This window comes from Lissotriton vulgaris, unplaced genomic scaffold (genome assembly GCF_964263255.1).
Source record: "Lissotriton vulgaris unplaced genomic scaffold, aLisVul1.2 SCAFFOLD_2249, whole genome shotgun sequence".
NCBI lineage: Eukaryota > Metazoa > Chordata > Amphibia > Caudata > Salamandridae > Lissotriton > Lissotriton vulgaris.
The window spans coordinates 207,879-230,362 of record NW_028255621.1 but is presented as its reverse complement, the minus strand read 5'-3'; the positions used below and the strand labels follow the sequence as shown (position 1 = coordinate 230,362).

General features: G+C 48.0%; 1 long non-coding RNA gene across 2 annotated transcripts in view; it reads right to left on the bottom strand.

Moving 5' to 3' along the window:
- Positions 1-17,597, bottom strand: part of LOC147659054 (uncharacterized) — a 57,424-nt gene extending 39,827 nt beyond the window's left edge. Inside the window, exons 1-3 of one of the 2 annotated variants that reach the window (XR_015307328.1) lie at positions 17,510-17,597; positions 5,167-5,217; positions 1,926-2,044 (exon numbers count right to left, since the gene is read on the bottom strand). This is a non-coding gene — a long non-coding RNA (uncharacterized LOC147659054). Of the gene's footprint in view, positions 1-1,925; positions 2,045-5,166; positions 5,218-17,403; positions 17,441-17,509 lie in introns of those variants that run through there. The other variant, XR_015307329.1, reaches the window with a different exon arrangement.
- Between the last annotated feature and the right edge of the window lie 4,887 nt (positions 17,598-22,484).

Sequence of the window (22,484 nt, the reverse complement as noted above, 5' to 3'; positions counted from 1 at the left end):
TGGTTCGGCTCAGGCGTGATGTGGAACGCTGGAGGTCACTTCCTCTTTCCCTTCTTGGCCGAGCTGTTTTGTTCAAAATGATGGCTCTTCCTCATTTTCTTTATGCACTCCAGAATTCTATGGACCCGGTTCCGTAGTCGTACTTTAACGTGGTCGAATCTCTCCAGAGACAACTTCTCTGGGAGGGGAGGCCCCGAATTGCGTATGTGAAATTGACGCTGCCGTGGTATAATGGCGGGATTGGCCTGCCCAATATCAGGAAGTATTATTGGGCATCACAGCTGGTGGCGGTTAACCAGGCTGTGTATGGCTCGCCACTAGACCCCGGCTACATTATGGACCGTGGCCAGATTCCTGGAGGGGACTTTACTAGGGTGCTGTATGCTAGGCGGGGACGTTTTCCGACGGTGGGACCAACGGCGGTGGCTGTTGGGGTCTGGCATGAGGCTAACCGCTCCCTTGGGTGGGAGGGAAAGATCACGTTGGCAACACCCCTCTGGAACTCGGAACGTTTGGGCAACCTATGGAAATCAAAGGGTTTCGATAAATGGGACCTAATTGGGATCTCCTGAGTTTGGGATCTATGGGGAAAGGATGGTATCCTCCCATTTGAGACCCTGCAGGAACGATATCAGATGCACGGGAGCGAGAGGTTTCGCTATCTTCAGATTAGGCATGCGCTGCTAGCTAATATCCCCATTGGCGTGGCGCCTCCGGAGGCCTCCCCGCTGGAGAATCGTGTACTAGATGGTCATCTTCCGACGAAAACGATTTCTCTGATCTACAAAAAACTAATTAACCATGCGGAGGATCCCTTGGTGGCCCTGAGAGACCAGTGGACGGCGGATGGTTTACTCCTGGATGATGAGGACTGGAGGGAGGAAGTGGCCTCTCCGAGGGTCGTTGCCATTCAGATGAGGCTTCGGCTGGTCCAATTAAAGATTCTCCATCGCTGTTACGTGACCGGCCCCCGGTTGGTAAGAATGGGTTTGGCTGTGAGTGGCGAGTGCAGGCGAGGGGGTGGTGAGTCAGGAACTTTTTTTCATGTATTGTGGGATTGTGCTCTAATTCAGGGGTATTGGTCAGCTATTCATGCCAAGGTGAGGGAGGTGTGGGGAGTGGGGTTTGAGTTGGAAGCGAGGCGTTGCATCCTGAATGTCTGGTACCCGACTGATTTTACGTCTCATGGAAAGACGTGGGCCACACTGGCTTGTAGTATTGCGAAGCGTAATATAGCTCAGCTGTGGGGGGCGGTTCAGCCACCGACAGTCGGGAAATGGATGGATGATTTGGATTGGTGCATGTTCAGAGAGCGGGCTGTGGATGTGGCACGGGGTAGGCCCCAGAAATGGGGGAAGATTTGGGGGGCCTGGAATGCTTACAGGGGTGAAATATGCACTCCCCCGGTGGCCATGGAAGACCCGGAGGTGCTGGTGGATCCCTGATCCCGAATATAAATCTTATTGTTGATCGGTATGGAACGAGAAGATGTGAACAGATTTGTAATGCAGATTGCGGCTCAGTGCATTTATTGTAAGTGTATTATTTTTGTTTGTGTTTAATAAAAAGAATTTTTAAAAAAATAACATCTGCGACAAAGTGCCCTCTTGTGGTGCCCGCCAGGCATTGTAGCGCCGGCCTGGTGAGGAGTATAGCCCAATGATTAAGCATGTCACCTTCAGGTGAGTAAACGCAACTTGTCTTAAAAGCACATGCTTCCTAGGGTGTCTGCGTTCAGTTACGGATAATGTCTCTGGGACGAACCTCCGGAACAGTATACTGTAATTTGACTGTTTTATTTTAACAAATGTACATAGCAGATATTGGCCCTTCCTTGTTTCACAAAAATGATCGGATACCTGCCTCAGAGCGCACTTCTTACAGACGAGTAAGGGGTTATCATGTTGCTGCTACAAGCTCCTTACCTGTGTGAGTTATCAGGATCGATGCAGGGAGCAGACCCAAACTAGCCACACATGGAGATCAATGACAAATACTGAAGAATTAACCGAGCTTCCAAGCTGGTGACCATTACATAATTGACCTTGAAAATAAAAGACACGTTTTTAGTATTCTGGTGACTCATGACCATAAAAAACAAAGGTTATAAATTCAATATTGTGTCAAATACTTAAAAAATGGAACTGGGTGTGCTGAATCGGATGTTGTCCCAGGTCATGTGTGACACCTTCCACCACTATTGCTTATGTGAGTTGTATTTTTTATTTATTTATTTATTTTTTAAAAAGTTTTATATAGCGCTGGCTAGACCCGGAGGTATCAGAGCGCTTTACATGAGCATCAAATCATAGTTACAGGTTACATCATTACAAAGGTTACACAGTTCTTAGAGAATGGCAACATAGTTACATGTAAGGTCGAGATAAACAATAAGCACAAATACGTAAGGGGAAAAGCAGGCAAGGTGAGAGATTCCGGGGAGGGGGGGTTGGAGCACGGGAAGTAGACAGATAATGAGGGCGGGAAAAGGGAGGGGTGGGTGAGAGACACAGCATGGGAAGAGGAGAGGAACGGTGATCGGGACACAAACCGGTAGACGAGTCAAGGCAACGTCCAAAGTCCAGTAAGGTGTGATCCCAGGGCAGACAAGGGGAGAGATTCAGGGGAGAGAGGATAGGAGCTAGGGAAGAGACAATAAGGAGAGACGAAAAGAAGTCTGCCTAAAGACCGACTGGGTAGGTGACGACCAAGGAGGGAATCCACGGCCCATCTCCTCTATAGCTAAACCAAGTAGCTCCATCGGGCGTCAGACAAAATAGTTCAGTCTCAATACATTGAGAGAGGAGGGAAGGAGAGACATAAATAGAGGGAGGATGCGGTAGGAGACGACAGGAGAGACGAAAGGAAGTGTAACTATGTGGTTCAACAATAAACCAGAAAAGATCAACAAGTAAACATTATATCAAACAATCAGCAATACAATTAGGGGAGGAGAGAAAGGAGAGAGAAAGTAGTGGGGGTAGAGGAGGAGGGAAAGTGAGGATAAGGGAAGAGACAACCGTAGAGACGAAAGGAAGTCTGTCTAAAAACCGACTGGGTAGGTGACGACCAAGGAGGGAATCCACGGCCCATCTCCCCTATAGCTAAAACCAGGTAGCTCCATCGGGCATCAGACAAAATAGTTCAGTCTCAGGTGGCGAGGGAAGAGGTTCACAGAAAAACAGGGTGGGGACAAAGGACAGGCGCAAGCGAGGACAGAAGCTGGAAAGAGTAGGAGCGGAGGGGGGGAGGTTGGGGGAAGTGGGAGCACATATTTCAGCAGCCGCAGGTTCATCTCTTTTATATAGCGCTGGCTAGACCCGGAGGTATCAGAGCGCTTTACATGAGAGTCAACAATGTAACAGAAAAAGTTCAACAATCACACAAACCAATCAAAACATAAGCAATACAATTAGGAGAGGAGAGAAGAGAGAGAAGAGAGAAAAGTAGTGGAGGGGGCAGGGGAGGTGAGAAAGGGATAATAAGGAAAGAGACAATAAGGAGAGACGAAAAGAAGTCTGTCTAAGGACCGACTGGGTAGGTAACGACCAAGGAGCGATGTTGGTTAAAATCAGAGGCCTGACGGAGATGAAGCATGACATGGCTCTGCTTAGCAGTGAGATGAATGACAGTTACCCAGCCCTTCCATTTTTTGACCTACAGAGGCTCGTTGGCCATTCATATTTTTTTGCAACGACAAAGAAACTTATATTGCAGCTTGTGTCAACTGAAGAGATAAAACGTCTGGGCGTGTTTCATTAACTACTGACAAACATGAACAATCAAGAACATGAGTTTCTGGAAAACTATCAAGCACCCAATCAGAATCAGCCACCCTTCACACCCAGGAATTCTTGAGGCTTTGGAGAGGGTGAATTGCACGTGGTATAAGAGGAACACTACATTGACTCAAAGCTCACTTCTCAGGGATGTACTGAAATGCCAGCTTCATGGCACACTTAGCCAGCTCTTTGCCTCCTCCTCTTCAAACTGTTGACCAGCTATCAGGGCAAATGAGCCTGCAGCAAAGCATCGCTGGCTTGGTTCCACTCCAGACCAGGCAAGGTGGTCAACTCCATACTCCTCCAAGTCAGCAAGCACTCCGGTCGAGCCAGTCCTAACCCCACATGGATGTTCCCCATCACAACTATTTTAATGGTACTAAGTTATGTTTCTGCCAAATGATTGAGTCAAAAATTGAAAGGTTTTACTATGAAGAGCTGAAAGAGAATTCATGAAGTTTTTCAATATTTCTGAGTCTGCAACAGTACACAGGAGCATTATTTCTCTACAGCAGCAAATCATGTATGTGCCCTGTAGAAAGCATGTTTGAATGAAACATTGAATGCATTGTAGCCAAAAATCCATGCAACAACATAGAGTATAAGATAACTTGTGTTATTATTCCAGCAGAACGAAATGCCATTCCTAATGTGTACGTAATTCTAAAGACAACCCCAGATAAATGTAGGGTCAGTGTTGTTCTTCTGCCTGTTAAAAGGCTATCTCCATTAATGTGTCAGGAAATAAAATACTATGAGAAATCCTACTCTATGGCAGGGTGCTGCCTGCTACTATATTGCAGGTTACTTCCAACATGCTGATTTATACATACATACTCCAGGGTGCTGCCAGCTATCGGGTCTGCACACAGCAGTCTGGAGCCACTCAGGAAGGAGGTAAGCTCTTCATTTCATCTTAAGCCCTTAGGTCATATTCACAGCCTGATGGGTCCGGAGAACTTTTTTCTTCGCTCTAACTGCGCCGAGCAGATTGACTTAGCCCAACATAGGCTGTGCTGGGTGATGCCTGGCATCTTATTTTCGTTGGCGGGAGGATGAAGCTCTGATAGGAGCTACTACAAGAAGAGCAGAGAAACAGGACCACAGATCGCCACAGAGCGACAACTGCCCAGAAGCTGAAGAAAGAACTGTGAAACAGCAAACCTCCTCCACCCTGGAGATTCTCCAGGGGAAGCAAATGATGGTAATGAAATGCAAACTGCAGCATTAAGGTCACACACGACAACATGGTTCCCTTTAAACCACAGGTAACAGCCTACAAGAAAAAACTAAACAAAAAGCAACAAAACTAGAAAATGCATTTCCAAATACTGCAAAAGAGAAACAGTTCATACAAATGAACAATATTAAACTTTGTTGGTACCTTAGTAATGTGCTCACTTCTTGGCTTCACTCCATCTGCAGCGATAACGCTCTGAAAGGAGAAAATACTGCTGTGAGTCTCAGAGTCTTCAGTGTTACTGGTCTCAGTCACAAAGACTGTGGTGTCGGAAGATAACTTTCTCTTATTTGGCTTTATAGTTCCACCAGTCACGCCATCGCTTTTAGCAGACACGCTACTGTCAGCGGCATCATAACTTCAGGCAGATCAGCAGGGCGGATATCACCACTCACATTGGGTGAACAGACTCGTCTCTGCTACATACATCCACTCTGTTCTCAAATTTGCTTGGGGCTGTCAAAATACAAAGAGCTGCAATATATTCTTCACACTTTCCTGACTACCTTGTTTTAAAAGGTGTGACATTCAAGCGTGATTCTTGGTTCATCTGCAAGCTGAATATTTTGTAGAGGTTCTATTGCCACAAAATACTAGTCCCACATTCCAGTTTGTCCACAGGGTGTTTCAACCCTGGTAGGTTATCAACTGCCTGTTTTGCAGATAATTTCAGATAGTTTCTGTAAGAAACTGAATTATTATTTGTCGTAGATGAGGAACAATCACAACCATTGTCAGAGTGAACTTTCAAAGCCGTTCAATTAATCTAGGATCAACCCCCTGGTACCTAAGCACCGAACAGGCAGGCTTAACTTAAGGTAATATGTAAAATATTTATGCAGAAACCAAAAAAGTAAAAGTCAAAATGCAAAACAATAAAAAACCCAAACGGAAATAGAAAAATTTAAGTAAAATGTATTGAACAAAATGACACTAAAATGACAAAATCCATTAAGGGGAATGAGATATGAACTGTAACGCTGTAAGCATCACAAGGTGCCAATGGATGAGGGGCCCGGGAATGGATTAGTCACTCTGGAGTTGACTGCCAAGTCAGAGGAAACCGGAGGCCATGGGCTGCAAGCACAAAGTGCAGGAATTAGACGCAGTGGTCCAAGAAGACATCTAGTGCTCCAGGCTCAGATAGGGCTGCTGGCCTACAGGGGGATTCACGACAGGTTCGGTCGCAAAGTACTTAGACTATTGAGAACAAGCAGCAGATGCCCAGCAGGGCAATAGCAGATGGTCGAAGGCAGCAAGGCCCAGGCGAGACTGAAAGGGAGTGACACCTCTGGCCCTCACCATCATGCAACAGTGTATTGGAGCTCAGCGGGAGGACAAAACCCGATGACAGCCACCCACTGGGGCTGGGACCCCCACAACAAGGCAGGCCGGTCTGGTGGTGTGGTAAGAGATATAGCAGCCATGTCCTCAGAGAGAAGCAAGAAGGATCAGAATCTAAAAAATATGCTGACCAAGCTCCTGATGACCGGCAGAGGAGAAGGGAGGATCTCCCCAATGACACAAATCAGCCAAGATGCAGACACCTCTGAAGCCCCAGTTACCCGCGCCTTTTTAGAGTCGCTATTTGGTGCATTACGAGGCGACTTGCAGACGCTGAAATGGGAAATAGCGGGGGAGATGAAGGAGATAACCGATGGAGGCCACACGTTTCCAAACGGCATCAACGTCCCGCCTTATGATAAGGCGGGACGTCGATGCCATTGGGGACCGCGTGGCCTCCATTGAGGATCAGGAGCAAGCCCGGGAAGAGGAGATGGAGCATCTACAGCAAGAGACACTCGGGCTCAAGGCTCAACATAGCGATCTCCAGGCACACACAGAAGACCTGGAGAATCGGTCTTGGCGAAACAACATCCACGTTAAGGGAGTTCCCCCTAAAGAAGAAGGGCCAGACATAACACAATACCTGCAGGGTCTCTTCAGGAGCATACTGGGTGCCCCCACCGGATATGTTGGCTTACATTCTAGACTTTCAACTAAAAGAGTGAATACTACGTGCTGCCAGGGACAAGCAACCACTAAGATATTAGGCCGACTCCATAGCTTTGTACCAGGACCTGGCTCTAATACCCCTTCAAAAGTGTTGGGTGTTCCGAGTGGCAACCACGCGTCTTCGAAATCAAGGAATACCGTATTCTTTGGGTCACCCTTTCCGGCTGATTTTCATATGGCAGGGCAAACTCCTCCAGCTCAGATCCATGCAGGACACTTGCCAGGTGCTGGGCATCGAGAATCCAATCCAGGAGGAGACAGAGGGCCCACAGACCAAAACTCCTCGAGAAAGATGGCATAAGCTCTACAGGAGGCGTAGCACAGAGCGAGCGACGAGACCGGACCCCAAGACCATGGCACAAGAAAGACTGGTAGTGCTGGAGACATTGTCGAAGGAGACATTCTCTCATGATGACACCGTGAACGACTGAGGGATAGATAAGTGACATTTGTAAGGCTGGGTGGGCGGCGAAGAAGTCTGCGGGGAGCGTAGAGACACGGGGAGTGTAGAGACACGGGGAACTGGCCACACACGTTCCCAACTATTCCGACTTCCAAGGACGCGCACGCATGAAAGGCGGGCCCTGGACAATTTGAGGTTAATGGGTTTCTAAGTTGGGGTTAGGGAGGGGAGGGTGGAGAACGGGTATGCAGGTTAAAGGCATTGAAGAGAGGATCAAAGTGCAATGAAGGCCAGGCAGACGTTGGGAGCTCAGGGGGAAGAGGGATCACAGGGACCCAAATACTGGCTAAAGCTGGTGCACTCACTATGACACGCTATTTCCCAGCCCACACTGAAAATTCTCACTCTCAATGCGAGAGGTCTCAACAATCCCAATAAAAGGAGGTCCATCCTTTCCTACCTTGATAACATGGAGGCAGATGTGTGCCTCCTCCAGGAGACACAGCTCCTCTCCAAAGATTGGCACAGGAACTATCTTGCTGGTTCTGGGAATTGGCTGAACCACAAGAGTCAAAAAGAGGAACTATCTTGTGTAAAACAGAGACCATCTGCTCTCTGGCTTGCAGTCAAGGACAAGTGGATGAGAGCAGCAGATCAGCACAGGAGAAGAGAACAGGTAATTAAAGGAGGAGGTGGGTGGAAGAGCGCAGCAGATTAGCACAGGAGAACAGAACAGGGGGTTAAAGAAGGAGGTGGGGTGGAAGAGAGCAGCAGAACAGCACAGGAGAAGAGAACAGGGAGGCAGAGAAGGAGGCGGGTTGAAGAGAGCAGCAGATCAGCTCTGGAGAAGAGAAGTGAACAGGGAGTTTGAGAAGGAGGTGGGTGGAAGAGAGCAGCATAACAGCACAGCAGAAGAGAACATGTAGTTAAAGAAGGAGGCGGGTGGAAGAGAGGAGCAGATCAGCACAGGAGAAGAGAACAGGGAGTTAGAGAAAGAGGTGGTGGAAGAGAACAGCAGATTAGCGCAGGAGAAGAAAACAGGAAGTTAAAGAAGGAGGCGGGGTGGAAGAGAGCAGCAGATCAGCACAGGCGAAGAGAAGAGAACAGGGAGTTAGAGAAGGAGGCAGGGTGGAAGAGAGCAGCGGAGGGCATGAGGGTGGTAGAGTGGTAGAGTGAGGGCGGTATAGTGAGGGTGGTAGAGTGAGGGCGGTAGAGTGTGGGCGGTAGAGTGGTAGAGAGGGCGTGAGGGCGGTAGAGTGAGGGCGGTAGAGTGGTAGAGTGAGGGCGGTAGAGTGGTAGAGTGAGGGCGGTAGAGTGGTAGAGTGAGGGCGGTAGAGTGGTAGAGCAAGGGCGGTATAGTGAGGGCAGAGTGAAGGCCGTAGAGTGGTAGAGAGGGCGGTAGAGTGAGGGCGGTAGAGTGGTAGAGTGAGGGCGGTAGAGTGAGAGTGGTAGACTGGTAGAGTGAGGGCAGTAGAGGGGTAGAGTGAGGGCGGTAGAGGGGTAGAGTGAGGGCAGTAGAGTGAGGGTGGTAGGGTGAGGTCAGTAGAGTGGTAGAGTGAGGGCAGTAGAGTGAGGGTGATAGAGTGAGGGCGGTAGAGTGAGGGTGGTAGTGTGAGGGCGGTAGAGTGGTAGAGTGAGGGCGGTAGAGTGAAGGCGGTAGAGTGAGGGTAGTAGAGTGGTAGAGTGAGGGCGGTAGAGTGGTAGAGTGAGGGCGGTAGAGTGAGGGCGGTAGAGTGGTAGAGTGAGGGCGGTAGAGTGAGGGCAGTAGAGTGGTAGAGTGAGGGCAGTAGAGTGGTACAGTGAGGGCAGTAGAGTGAAGGCAGTAGAGTGAGGGCAGTAGAGTGGTAGTCTGAGGGCGGTAGAGTGAAGGCGGTAGAGTGAGGGCAGTAGAATGGTAGAGTGAGGGCGGTTGAGTGAGGGCGGTAGAGTGGTAGAGTGAGGGTGGTAGAGTGAAGGCGGTAGAGTGAGGGCAGTAGAGTGGTAGAGTGAGGGCGGTAGAGTGGTAGAGTGAGGGCGGTTGAGTGAGGGCGGTAGAGTGAGGGCGGTAGAGTGAGGGCGGCATAGTGGTAGAGTGAGGGCAGTAGAGTGGTATAGTGAGGGGCAGTAGAGTGGTAGTGTGAGGGCGGTAGAGTGGTAGAGTGAGGGCGGTAGAGTGGTAGAGTGAGGGCAGTAGAGTGGTAGAGTGAAGGCGGTAGAGTGAGGGCGGTAGATTGGTAGAGTCAGAGGTGTTGGTAGGGGTACCTGTCAGACAGTGCTTTATGAGTTGAATATGCGCTGATATTGTTTCCTGAGGTGGGAAAGCTGGTATGTGTTAAGCAGTGTCCCCAGAGGTGGTAATGGGGCACGTGCGAAGCAAAGCTTCCAGAGTGACATTTGTGATTAAGTTGTCCCCTTCTTCACATTACATAGTGCTTCGCTTACATTTTTGTCTCTTGTGGTACAGGATGAATTCATGAAAAGAAATCGTGAATTGGAGCACCTCCATCGTAGCAAAATGTCAAAAATAAAACTCAGGAGATTAACAACATCCACGAAACCAACAGAGTCCTGAGAGGTTGGAGAAGTTTTTGAAAAGAAATGAAATGTGAATAAACAAGGGAGGGTCAGTAGTGTGTTGACGAAGGAGAAGAGAAGTGGGGGCAGAGCGTTGAGTAGGGCTAGCAGCAGTGCGAGGAGGAAGGGGAGCAGTAGCACATGGAGGAAAGGGGAAAAGCATTGCCACTAGGTGTTGGAGAGCAACAAAGGAGACGGTGGGGGGAACAATGGTTAGTCGGCGGGTGAGGGAGCAACCGAGGTGCTTGAGACTGACCAGCTGCACGAAGAGGAAGAAAGTATTCGCAGAACTTTAAAAACCATAACATGCTCCTTGGAAAATGCATTTACAGTGAAGAAATTTGTGAACGTGTTTGGGTTAAGTTTTAAGTGAATTTTACGTTAACCTACGGTGAAGTTACTGACCTTGCAGAATATAAGAGAGCCAGACTGCAGAAAGAAATAAAACAAACAAGTGGGGGGCTGCTGGTGGAGCACTCATGGAGTGCTTAAACAACAAAAAAAAGTGCTTGGCGCGGCGCAGCCTGCAGTGGCCCGGAGAGGACAAGTAGTTCATGCAATCTGAACACATACAATATTAAATGTACAAAAGCCTGAGGAGGATTGGGCTCGAATCTGAGGCGAGTGAATCCTGCAGCGTCTGCGCATATTTGTTTGCAATAGTAGGTGACCGTAGAGCCTGAGGAGGAATGGACTTGAATCTGAGGCGAGTGAATCCTGCAGGGTCTGCGCATATTTGTTTGCAATGGTAGGTGACCGTAGAGCCTGAGGAGGAATGGACTTGAATCTGAGGCGAGTGAATCCTGCATGGTCTGCGCATATTTGTTTGCAATGGTAGGTGACCGTAGAGCCTGAGGAGGAATGGACTCGAATCTGAGGCGAGTGAATCCTGCAGCGTCTGCGCATATTTGTTTGCAATGGTAGGGGACCGTAGAGCCTGAGGAGGAATGGACTCGAATCTGAGGCGAGTGAATCCTGCAGGGTCTGCGCATATTTGTTTGCAATGGTAGGTGACCGTAGAGCCTGAGGAGGAATGGACTCGAATCTGAGGCGAGTGAATCCTGCAGGGTCTGCGCATATTTGTTTGCAATGGTAGGGGACCGTAGAGCCTGAGGAGGAATGGACTCGAATCTGAGGCGAGTGAATCCTGCAGGGTCTGCGCATATTTGTTTGCAATGGTAGGGGACTGTAGAGCCTGAGGAGGAATGGACTCGAATCTGAGGCGAGTGAATCCTGCAGCGTCTGAGCATATTTGTTTGCAATGGTAGGTGATCGTAGAGCCTGAGGAAGAATGGACTCGAATCTGAGGCGAGTGAATCCTGCAGGGTCTGCGCATATTTGTTTGCAATGGTAGGGGACCGTAGAGCCTGAGGAGGAATGGACTTGAATCTGAGGCCAGTGAATCCTGCAGCGTCTGCGCATATTTGTTTGCAATGGTAGGTGACCGTAGATGCCTGAGGAGGAATGGACTTGAATCTGAGTCGATTGAATCCTGCAGCGTCTGCGCATATTTGTTTGCAATGGTAGGTGACCGTAGAGCCTGAGGAGGAATGAACTCGAATCTGAGGCGAGTGAATCCTGCAGGGTCTGCGCATATTTGTTTGCAATGGTAGGGGACCGTAGAGCCTGAGGAGGAATGGACTTGAATCTGAGGCCAGTGAATCCTGCAGCGTCTGCGCATATTTGTTTGCAATGGTAGGTGACCGTAGAGCCTGAGGAGGAATGGACTTGAATCTGAGGCGAGTTAATCCTGCAGGGTCTGCGCATATTTGTTTGCAATGGTAGGTGACCGTAGAGCCTGAGGAGGAATGGACTTGAATCTGAGTTGAGTGAATCCTGCAGGGTCTGCGCATATTTGTTTGCAATGGTAGGTGACCGTAGATGCCTGAGGAGGAATGGACTTGAATCTGAGTCGAGTGAATCCTGCAGCGTCTGCGCATATTTGTTTGCAATGGTAGGTGACCGTAGAGCCTGAGGAGGAATGAACTCGAATCTGAGGCGAGTGAATCCTGCAGGGTCTGCGCATATTTGTTTGCAATGGTAGGTGACCGTAGAGCCTGAGGAGGAATGGACTCGAATCTGAGGCGAGTGAATCCTGCAGGGTCTGCGCATATTTGTTTGCAATGGTAGGTGACCGTAGAGCCTGAGGAGGAATGTACCGTTTTTTTGGGCCGGTGGCTGTATTACGTTCAAAATAAGGTTGACTTGTTCTGACAGCTTGTAAGAGAACGCAGTGCATTGTCTCGTAGGTTTTTTTCAAACTGCATTAGGAGCAAGCATGGCAGTTATTGTGTGTTTTTTTGCAGGTGTAGAAAGTATTGCTGCTTTTTATATTTGTACGTTACGGTGTTGTGATCGGTTGCACGTTGTTGGTAGTGTCTCACAGAGAGCAGTTAATAAAAGCAGATTCGCTGCGTTTACCTAATAGGCTTTGACCATATTTAATCGCACTTACACGTCTATCAGTTAGCCTCAAAGATCCCCGTTTTTTTCGTTGCATTCTTCCTCTTCTCGGAACTAATGATCATCACCCGGCTCTAGATGGGAGAGGGAGCAGATGTGGCTCATTTGCTGCCACATTCACAGCGGTAGTTGTTGACCCAAGCTCTGGCTTTGGTCAACCACCACAGCTGTTCAACGTGGCTGCTTAGAAAATAAACACACTGCACCCAAATACCTTAACTGTAAAGTAGTGTTTAAGACGCTTTTCATCTGCGACGAACACTTGCTCTAATATATATGATTACGAATTTAGCTTTAAGAGTTTACCTACTGGCGGTCGCAAATAAGTTAACTGTGTAGCTTCGATGAGCCGGACCATTACACTGTGGCTGCTCACTTTACTGGTGTAACATTTTAAAGTAATACTGCCTGGCGTGCTGTGATCGCTGTCTGTGTGTCGCAGCCTCTCATGAGGCTTGCCCAGAAATCAGGCTTCCATGCCACTACTGACTGCGTCCGCCAGAGGCCTAAAGTCATCTGACTAATTAATTTATCATAGAGGCCCGACACAGCTGAGCTCTGTGTTAAGGCCTCTCACATCCTGTTGTATAGTCCTGTGATTCTGCCGTCTAAACACAAGTCCTTGCTCTTGTTGGATCAGGGGTGGGGAAATCCTTTCGCCCGACGCCCGAACCAAGCAGATTTTTATAATGGGCTAGAAGATTTATTGTCTGTTTTGTCCGACGGACAAGGAGACATTAAATCACAAAAAATATGTGAGCTGCGGGCACTCGGGGGCTCACAGCCAATTAGAAATGCGGTCAGAAAGCTTTTGGAGGACATTGAATGACTGGCAGCCCATGACTGGCCTCTATCTAGCCAGTGATTGGCTGGGGGAGTCTTGCGCTAAACGTCAGTACGTCAGTGTTCTAGCGCAGATTCCACACTGGTGCAGCCCACCTGCTCTTGGAACCGAAGGACAGGTCCCGAGGCAGGAAACACTTTTTCCACTGCCAGGTCCCGGCGCTGTGGGTCGAGGGGGCAGGTGGCCTCTCTGCCGCTGATTGCTACGTGGCCCGATCATCCTGGTTAGTGGGATCCGTCCAAGGCAGGCCATTAATCTTTGGTGCGCTGCTGCGCACTTCCTGGAATCGAGAGCAACAAGTCTGCGTCTCGGACACACTGTATGCCTCCCCAGCAGGTGAGTCAGTCTGATAATGGGTTTTGAGCGGTCCGAGCCTTAATGAAAGTATGTTAACTGTGGTTCTGCGTGAAATGGCCTGGATTCAGTGAGCGTGGGGGCAGGGTCAAATGTGTGGCATGTTAACAATTTACAATAAGGCAGGAATCTCTCCTTTTGTAATCTAGCAGTGGAACCAGTGCAGCTTTGATAAGGAGTGAAAAAACGATGAAAGGAAGTTTACTATATAGAGACATTGACCTTTACTTTGTCTCTGCTTTTATGGACGAGGTCGCATTTGGGAGCACAGAGCAAATGATGATACTTTAAACACCTGGCAGGCTTACAGAAAATGCAGCCTTGCAAGATTATGCGTTTCCTGTTAATAGAATTTTTTTTTAAATTGCATTGTTTTCCTGGTGTTAAACAAATTAAGCTAAAGTTGAATAAAGGAAATGCCACATAATGCAGAAGGCAGAAAGTATATTCGTAATCCAGGCAATGATGTGCGTGTAGCATATTTCACACTGTTGACTGAGATGTGGGCCTCTCTTGGCGTCTCAAACGTTGCAATGTCCACAATTTTGCCCAAGATGAGGTCTCCTTTACCAATACCCTCCCCCACAGTCTTTATTGCCTTTTCCTTATTCCGTTACCTCTCCCTTCGCTCCACAGCTTCTCGCTTAATCAGTGCCCACAATTTATCTTTTAATCTTGCCACTGCTGCAGAGGAAAAGCCTCACGTCCGTGTCAATTTTTATTGGCTTAATCCTGTCAATTAACGGGGTATTCTCCACATTTCTGTTGGCCTGTGCCTTTATTTGGTTGCATTTCTCAACTTCTGTACCTACTGTAAACCACCCCCACCATGCACAGTACGCTGGCAGTTTGTGCTAAATAAGCAGAGCCACTGTAATGTAGCGGCAGGGAATGTCTAATTTATGTGGCAGGGAAGGTCTAAATTACGCGGCAGGGTTGACTATTGTGGCTACAAAAATGAGAATTATATAGCACAATGCAGCACACTTTCATTGACAGTATTACTTCATTATTTTAACATCTGTACACGTTAACACTGTATAAATGTTTTGCCTCATTACTTTCGGATTAAGATCCAAAAACAGCAATAGATGTAAGAGAGACCAGTCACTACTTGTGAAGGGTTTTTCACTGTGTGGCAGGCAGGACATGTTACCCCCTTTTTAGTAACATTTGATTTGTTTGAGATGGTATCAACATTTTTTTGTTAAAATATGCTGATAAGGCAGCATGTGTTGGATTACATGGCAAATTATGTGGAAAACGCCTCAGATGTAGACTCTCGCAATTAGAGTGGCTCTGTATATAAATCACACAGGACCTGTCACCTGTGGGGGACCATCTTTCATTTGCAACTATGTAAATTGGCAAAAATTGCAGAAGCGAGCTCAATATAAAGCAGAAATTACCAAATTATAAATCTTTAGGTCTCACAATCACGTTTTATTCACAACTGGGTGAAAATATACAATGTTCCCACCTCAGAATTTTAAGCAACCGCTGTAGTGTTGCATGTTTGTTGCACAGTTACGTCAGTAGTAAAAACAAGCCCATACAAGATCCAAGGAAAAGTGACTCTTCCGCTTGTGTGAATATTCGTCCTATGTAGACATAAAGGTATGTTTTTCTTTCCCTACATGATTTGCTAAAGGGTGTTTTTCCTGTGTGACGGTCTTTGTGCCTTCTTTATGCATGTGCCCATTTTCAAATATCCAAATATCATCCCTTGGACCCTCAGGATGCTCAGCTGCTGAAATAAAGAAACTGATTGCCCAAGTTGCTGCACTGTAAAACAGTATCTTTCACCAGGTTCCCCAATACTCATATCCACATCCTGCAACAGAATTACAGGGTGTATGACCATGCATTGCATAATTTGACTTGTATTTGAAGTTTATATTGCATAGTAGGTTGCCCTGATTGCAGTGCAGGTTCTCTCCGTGCAGACCCACTTCAGTGATATATGGAATATGTGGGGCAAGCAGATATCTTCCTAGGACAAGTAGATTTCTGTAACATTTTGTCCATTGGCCAAGTAGATTTTTTTTAAATGTCCACACCCCTGTGGATGGTAATTCTTAGCGGAGCCATGTGAGTCCTGCTTTCTAGATGTTCTAGATGTTTCTAGATGCATTTTATTGTTTTCTAGTGGTGATGTTGAGGCTGGTATTAGTAGTTACTTCACAAGCCTTACATTAATACTGCTTACAGCATTTGCTTATGAATAAGGTTGCCCCTGCAGTGGCAGCCTTACTAACTCTGTTGTTCACCCCACTCCAAGTGACCTGTCATGAACAACAAAAACCACCGATAAAAGTGTTTTGTTTTATACTCCTTGTTTCACCATGCTCCTTATCTTTTATTTTGGCATTTTTTCCGTCTTTTTATCCTTATTCGCCTTATGTGCCATCCAAAATTCACAAGTTTATTATATGATCAGCATTGTACAAGAGAAGCAAATAAATAGCAATACAATAAAACACATACTTCCTATCACTTTTATGAAATATGTAAGTAAAGAAGACTCGGTGTCAAGAACAGGAGAATGGGCACGGTCTCCAATGCTATGTCATGTGAAGTGATGCCCGCCCTCTTTCCTAGCAGCCAAGCTTATGTGTGACATTTTGATAATTTCATTATAATTATGAGTTACCCACGCAGGCCTTTCTTTCTCATTGCTCAAATAGGTCTAATTTCTGATATTTATACGTTTCCCTCGTCCTCATTGCTTGATTGCTTTGCTCACAAGAAAGTGTCACTCATAGTTGTTGAAATGTCACTCATAATTATCCTGAAGTTATGAAAATGTCACACATAGCAGTCTGAAAGCTTGGCAGCTATGCTTCTCATCACTGGCTTTTCAGGCGAAAAAAATGTCAACGTTTGCTGAGGCCTTCAAAAGAGTGACCCAACTCCAGCAGTAAGGGCCAATGAGCATTGTGGATACAAAATAATCATGTCTAAGGAGCGATGCAGACAACAACAACAACAACAAAAATGAATCCCGGAGAGCAGGCTCGAGACTCTCCAGCAGCAGACAATCTGTGTATCTCTGGACCTCATCTGGGGTTTCCTGTGGCTGCTGTGCTCCCTGCTGTGGGTCTGGACCTCACCTGGGGTTTAATGTGGGGTCTGTTGTGCTCCCTGCTGTGGGTCTGGACCTCGCCTGGGGTTCAATGTGGGGCCTGTTGTGCTCCCTGCTGTGGGTCTTGACCTCACCTGGGGTTCAATGTGGGGCCTGTTGTGCTCCCTGCTGTGGGTCTTGACCTCGCCTGGGGTTCATGTGGGGCCTGTTGTGCTCCCTGCTGTGGGTCTTGACCTCACCTGGGGTTCAATGTGGGGCCTGTTGTGCTCCCTGCTGTGGGTCTTGACCTCACCTGGGGTTCAATGTGGGGCCTGTTGTGCTTCCTGCTGTGGGTCTTGACCTCACCTGGGGTTCAATGCGGGGCCTGTTGTGCTCCCTGCTGTGGGTCTTGACCTCACCTGGGGTTCAATGCGGGGCCTGTTGTGCTCCCTGCTGTGGGTCTTGACCTCACCTGGGGTTCAATGCGGGGCCTGTTGTGCTCCCTGCTGTGGGTCTTGTCCTCACCTGGGGTTCAATGTGGGGCCTGTTGTGCTCCCTGCTGTGGTTCTTGACATCACCTGGGGTTCAATGCGGGGCCTGTTGTGCTCCCTGCTGTGGGTCTTGACCTCACCTGGGGTTTCCTGTGGGGCCTGTTCTGCTCCCTGCTGTGGGTCTTGACCTCACCTGGGGTTTCCTGTGGGGCCTGTTGTGCTCCCTGCTGTGGGTCTTTACCTCACCTGGGGTTTCATGTGGGGCCTGTTGTGCTCCCTGCTGTGGGTCTTGACCTCACCTGGGGTTTCCTGTGGGGCCTGTTGTGCTCCCTGCTGAGACTGAGGCCAGGACTGAACCTTGAGCGCGGGGTTAAAAGGGGGCCTGATCATAGACAACTGCGCATGCGCTGGGGATAGACACTGCTTCCCACAGTGCAGATTAAAGAGACCTTGGATAACTGCGCATGCGCTGGGGATAGACACTGCTTCCCACAGTGCAGATTAAAGAGACCTTGGATTAACTGCGCATGCGCTGAGGATAAACACTGCTTCCCACAGTGCAGGTGAAAGAGACCTTGGATTAACTGCGCATGCCCTGAGAACAGACAGATATAAGAAAGATTTCTTTCTTTCGTTCACAGCACAGTAAAGGGCGACAGCTCAGCGACAGCACAGGTCCGCGCGGGGACACAATGAATGAGAGACAACAGCTGCCTCCGGCCACGGAGCACGAGGCGCCTCGTGCAAAGCTCCTCGGCTCGTCTACGTGGGGGATAGTGTCTTTGCTCTGCGCAGGCGCAGTGACACTGAGTTTCCTCTGTCCAGGGCTGTTCACAGTCTGTTCCCCGTGCAAGGACCTATCTCGGCGCCCGGAAGTAGTGTCTTCGCTTCGCACATGCGCAGCTGTGGCGTGCGGGCCTGCGTCCGTGAGATGCCATATTTGTTCGCGCAATGGTGACTCGTGCTGCGGCCATTCCGGCGGGAATAACTCACCGGACCCCACAAGCAGAGGTGAGGGAGGCCTCTGATCCTGCATGTAAAATCCAATGAACACACGTTCAATTAAGAGCATCAATGCAGCTGCACCAGCAGGGGGAGCTGCACTGAGGGCGGTGGAAGCTGAAGGGGATCCCTGCAGGGTCTGTGTGTGACCTCGAGGATGCATTGGAGACCAGGAGCATGGATTGAAGCGCTGTGAAGCCCTGGCCTCTGCAGCACTATGAGCATGCATGGCACTATTTCAAATAGTATCACACAGAGTGTAAGAGAGGCCACCATAAGAATGAGCACACATAACCAGAGACTATAACAGCACCCTCCCTAGATGTAGCGCTCTAGTGCTCCGAGGGTCTCAGGTTGAGCCCCCGGAAGCACTCCGCACAATGTATCACTTTCTGGCCAGGCGTGGCCAGAAAGCTTTAAATAAAGGGTCCGAAGTGGCACAGCACTTCCGGTCCACACCAGAGCAGTAACAGTGTGTGTGTGTCACGTTATTGCGCCCAACACGAGGCGTAGCGCTGCAGGCCCTGCTCGGCCCCTAGGGCCTCACACTACCCACAGAGTGGAAGAGAGGCGGCCACAGAAATGTGCACAAATAACCAGGGACTATAACAGCACCTCCCCGACCACAGAGTGGAAGAGAGGCGGCCATAAGAATGACTATTACAGCACCCTCCCACCCACAGAGTGTAAGAGAGGCCACCACAAGAATGTGCACAAATAACCAGGGACTATTACAGTACCCTCCCACCCACAGAGTGCAAGAGAGGCAGCCATAGAAATGTGCACAAATAACCAGGGACTATTACAGCACCCTCCCTACCCACAGAGTGTAAGAGAGGCGACCATAAGAATGAGCACAAATAACCAGGGACTATAACAGAACCTCCCTGACCACAGAGTGCAAGAGAGGCGACCCCCCCACCCACAGAGTGGAAGAGAGGCGGCCGCAGAAATGTGCACAAATAACCAGGGACTATAACAACACCCTCCCCACCCACAGAGTGTTAGAGAGGCCACCATAAGAATGAGCACAAATAACCAGGGACTATAATAGCACCTCCCCGACCACAGAGTGTAAGAGAGGCCACCATAAGAATGAGCACAAATAACCAGGGACTATTACGACACCCTCTCCGCCCACAGAGTGCAAGAGAGGCCACCATAAGAATGTGCACAAATAACCAGGGACTATTTAGGATTTGGCAAGGGTATAACAGCACCCTCCCTACCAACAGAGTGGAATGGGCCCCTTGGGTCCCAGCCCTGAAAGTGTCACCGTAGCACATGTATGCATGCGGGATGGTGTCTGCTGTGTAAATGTATGCATGTGGGATGGTGTCTGCTGTGTAAATGTATGCATGTGGGATGGTGTCTGCTGTGTTAAATGTATACATGTTGGATGGTGTCTGCTGTGTTAAATGTTCAGCATGTTCTTTAGTCAGTCCTCGAACAGAAATGAAAAACAAAGTTAGTTTGTCATTCAGTTTAGCCAGTCTCGGAGAGGCCTGATTTATGGTATAATCTCCAAATTGCACTTGCTGTGCTATGAACTTTGTTTTTTAGGCTACCGTGCTGTCATGAATGATCACATCAATTAGATCTTCTGAGCAGCTGCAGTGCCTGCTTGCCTTATGTTACTGAGAGCTGCAGTCACGCAGTCTGACTCTGGTTAGTGCCCTTCCATTTCTGGTGCTTTGTAGTAGTTTTAAGATCTTTTTAGAGGTTCCTATTACTCAAGTGAGTGTCATTTCTGATTTTTAGACGTTTCCCTCATCTTTATCACTTGATTTTGCTCATGGTAAAGTGTCACTCATAGATGTTCAAATGTCACTCATAATTACAATGAATTTATGAAAATGTCACACATTGCAATCTGAAACCTGACAGCTATTAAATAGTGAAATAAGAATTAACTTGCAATGCAATCTAATCCTTCATATACATAAATTAATAGTTTACTATTTGTCCTGGTCGAGCCTAACCGCATGTCTGCGTGTTTTTATACCAGGGTCTCCACCTTTTCAAATGTGAGAGCTACTTCTGATCGAAGAGAATCAGATCGAAGAGAATCATGCTAATCTACTGCCTATATTATGTGGCTTAGCTAAGGGTAGATAAATGCCAAGCAACTTAATTTCTGCCCTAGAGCGCCCAGTCCTGCTGCAGTAAGTACATAGCATTTGTAGCACAGGGTTAGGGAAGGTTTACCTGTAGGGCCCCTAAGCCTTTGTAGCTCTGTTAGGAACCTGTGGGTTCCTCAGAAGTCACAAACAGGTGACATCTGGTTACACGTAACACTTTTTATAATAATAAGGGCGTAAACACAGCATAAACAAAGTGTAGATTAAATCGCAGGGTATAAATACACCTACACACACACACACACCAAGTTTAAACCTGTACTAAACACACAATCCTCAATAACAGGTAGATAATACAAAAACTGATGGGCATAATTAAACAGACCTAAAGATACATGCATAGCACAGACAAGATGAAGGTCTTGATTTAAAGTTTGGTGAGCAGGGTACTCCTTCACAAGCGTGGTGGAGTATCCTGTCCAACAAATGGATGGTCTGCCTGACCTAGTGCAAGTCAGGTGGATTGTTTTACGTCCAGCCTGACTCGAGTGCCGTTGATGTAAATACATCAGACGGCCCTTCCTCTCTAGATCAGGCTGCCTTTATTTTTCTCCTATTCAGGACCACCAGGGAAAACGTGGCAGTCATGAACAGAAAAACTCTAAAATGAACCCCACTCCCTGGCAGAAAATGTCAGGGGTGGGAGGGTGAGTAGTTATTTGTTTTTAAAAACAAACACCCACTTTGGGAGCGTGTTTAAAAAAAATACCAGCGTTGGTGAGTGGCCACCTGAAACATGGCAGCCCCTCACCATTCTTTCCTTGCCTTCAGAGAAACCACAGTGGCTCCTCTGAATGGACGGAGTTCCCCCAGGGCCAGCGGAAATCTCTACACAAGACAGGCGGCCCGTTGGACCTAAAATCAGGTCCAGAGTATTGATCACTGGCAAATAGAAGAGTAGAGAAAAGAAAAAGATAATAAGAAAGCTGTCTGTATGTGATTTACTGTATACGAATAAGTAAATGACAAGACACTGCTGTGTCTCTTGCCACAGATTGACAAACCCAAGCAAGGGGTTTTCTTTCCAGCCTCTATGTTCAGTCCAGTTCATGTGGCACAGTGTAAGCAGGGGCTACTGGGTTGAAGTTATTTTCCTTTGATGTCCCGAGACCTATCCCAGAATGACTGCGCAAACTGGGCTGAGTAAATCCTTTTTGTACTTGAGTCTCAAGGTAGCGAGGGCGAGCAGTTACAGATTTCCCAGCTTGGTAATGTTGGGTGCTTGAACTCAGCGCTGAGCAATAAATCAAGAGTCTTAATAAAATGAATGACCGGCACACTGCTTATCTTGCCAAAATAAAGTACTTTACTCTCTCAATTGCACCCAATACTACATACTACATAATCAAAAACAAGTCAATATCTCTCGCCTCTACGTTGGCAGGTGCTGCTGTCCCTCATGGCTATCCCTCTCCTCCCTAGAGGCATGAATATAGTACAGGTGCAGTTCATTCAACCTCATACACAAGTGCTCTGTTAGATCTGGCGCCATTGGCATGGGTCTCCCTTCCATTTTTTTGCAATTGCCTCCTGTATTTTTGCTATGTTTTTGCGTGTCTAGATGCTTTGGGCACGTTGCCACTGCTATTCAGTGTCAAAGTGCAAGTGCTCCCTCTTGTAAATTGTTGCAATGGATTAGTGACTCTATGATTGGCTTCTTTGATTTACTTGTCAGACCCTAGTACAGTGCACCATGTGTGCCCAGGGCCTGTAAATCAAATGCTGCTGGTGGGCTTGCAGCACTGGTTGTGCCACATGTAGGAGAGTAGGGTCTACAACCCTATGATCACCCAGATTTTTTGCTTTTGTTTCACTGGTTTACGACTTTCTCGGGCTGTGGGCCTGCTATTCAGACCCACAGCCTAGCTGTTCTCTCGCTAAATTGATGTGTGTACCTTAGGTGCATTACCCAATTGGAACTGGGCCACCTTGTCAGACCCTGTAACTCAAGGCATCGGTGTACCCAAGGCCTACCAGGGGCTGAAGCATGTATTATGCCACCCCTGGATGGCCATCTAAATCTGACACAACTGGCTGCGCGACAGCTGGGGCAACGTGGCGTACTCGCCCGTTGCTTTAGGTATAGTATCCCTATACCTAACCCTAGAATGGACACCCGAGTTCCTATCAG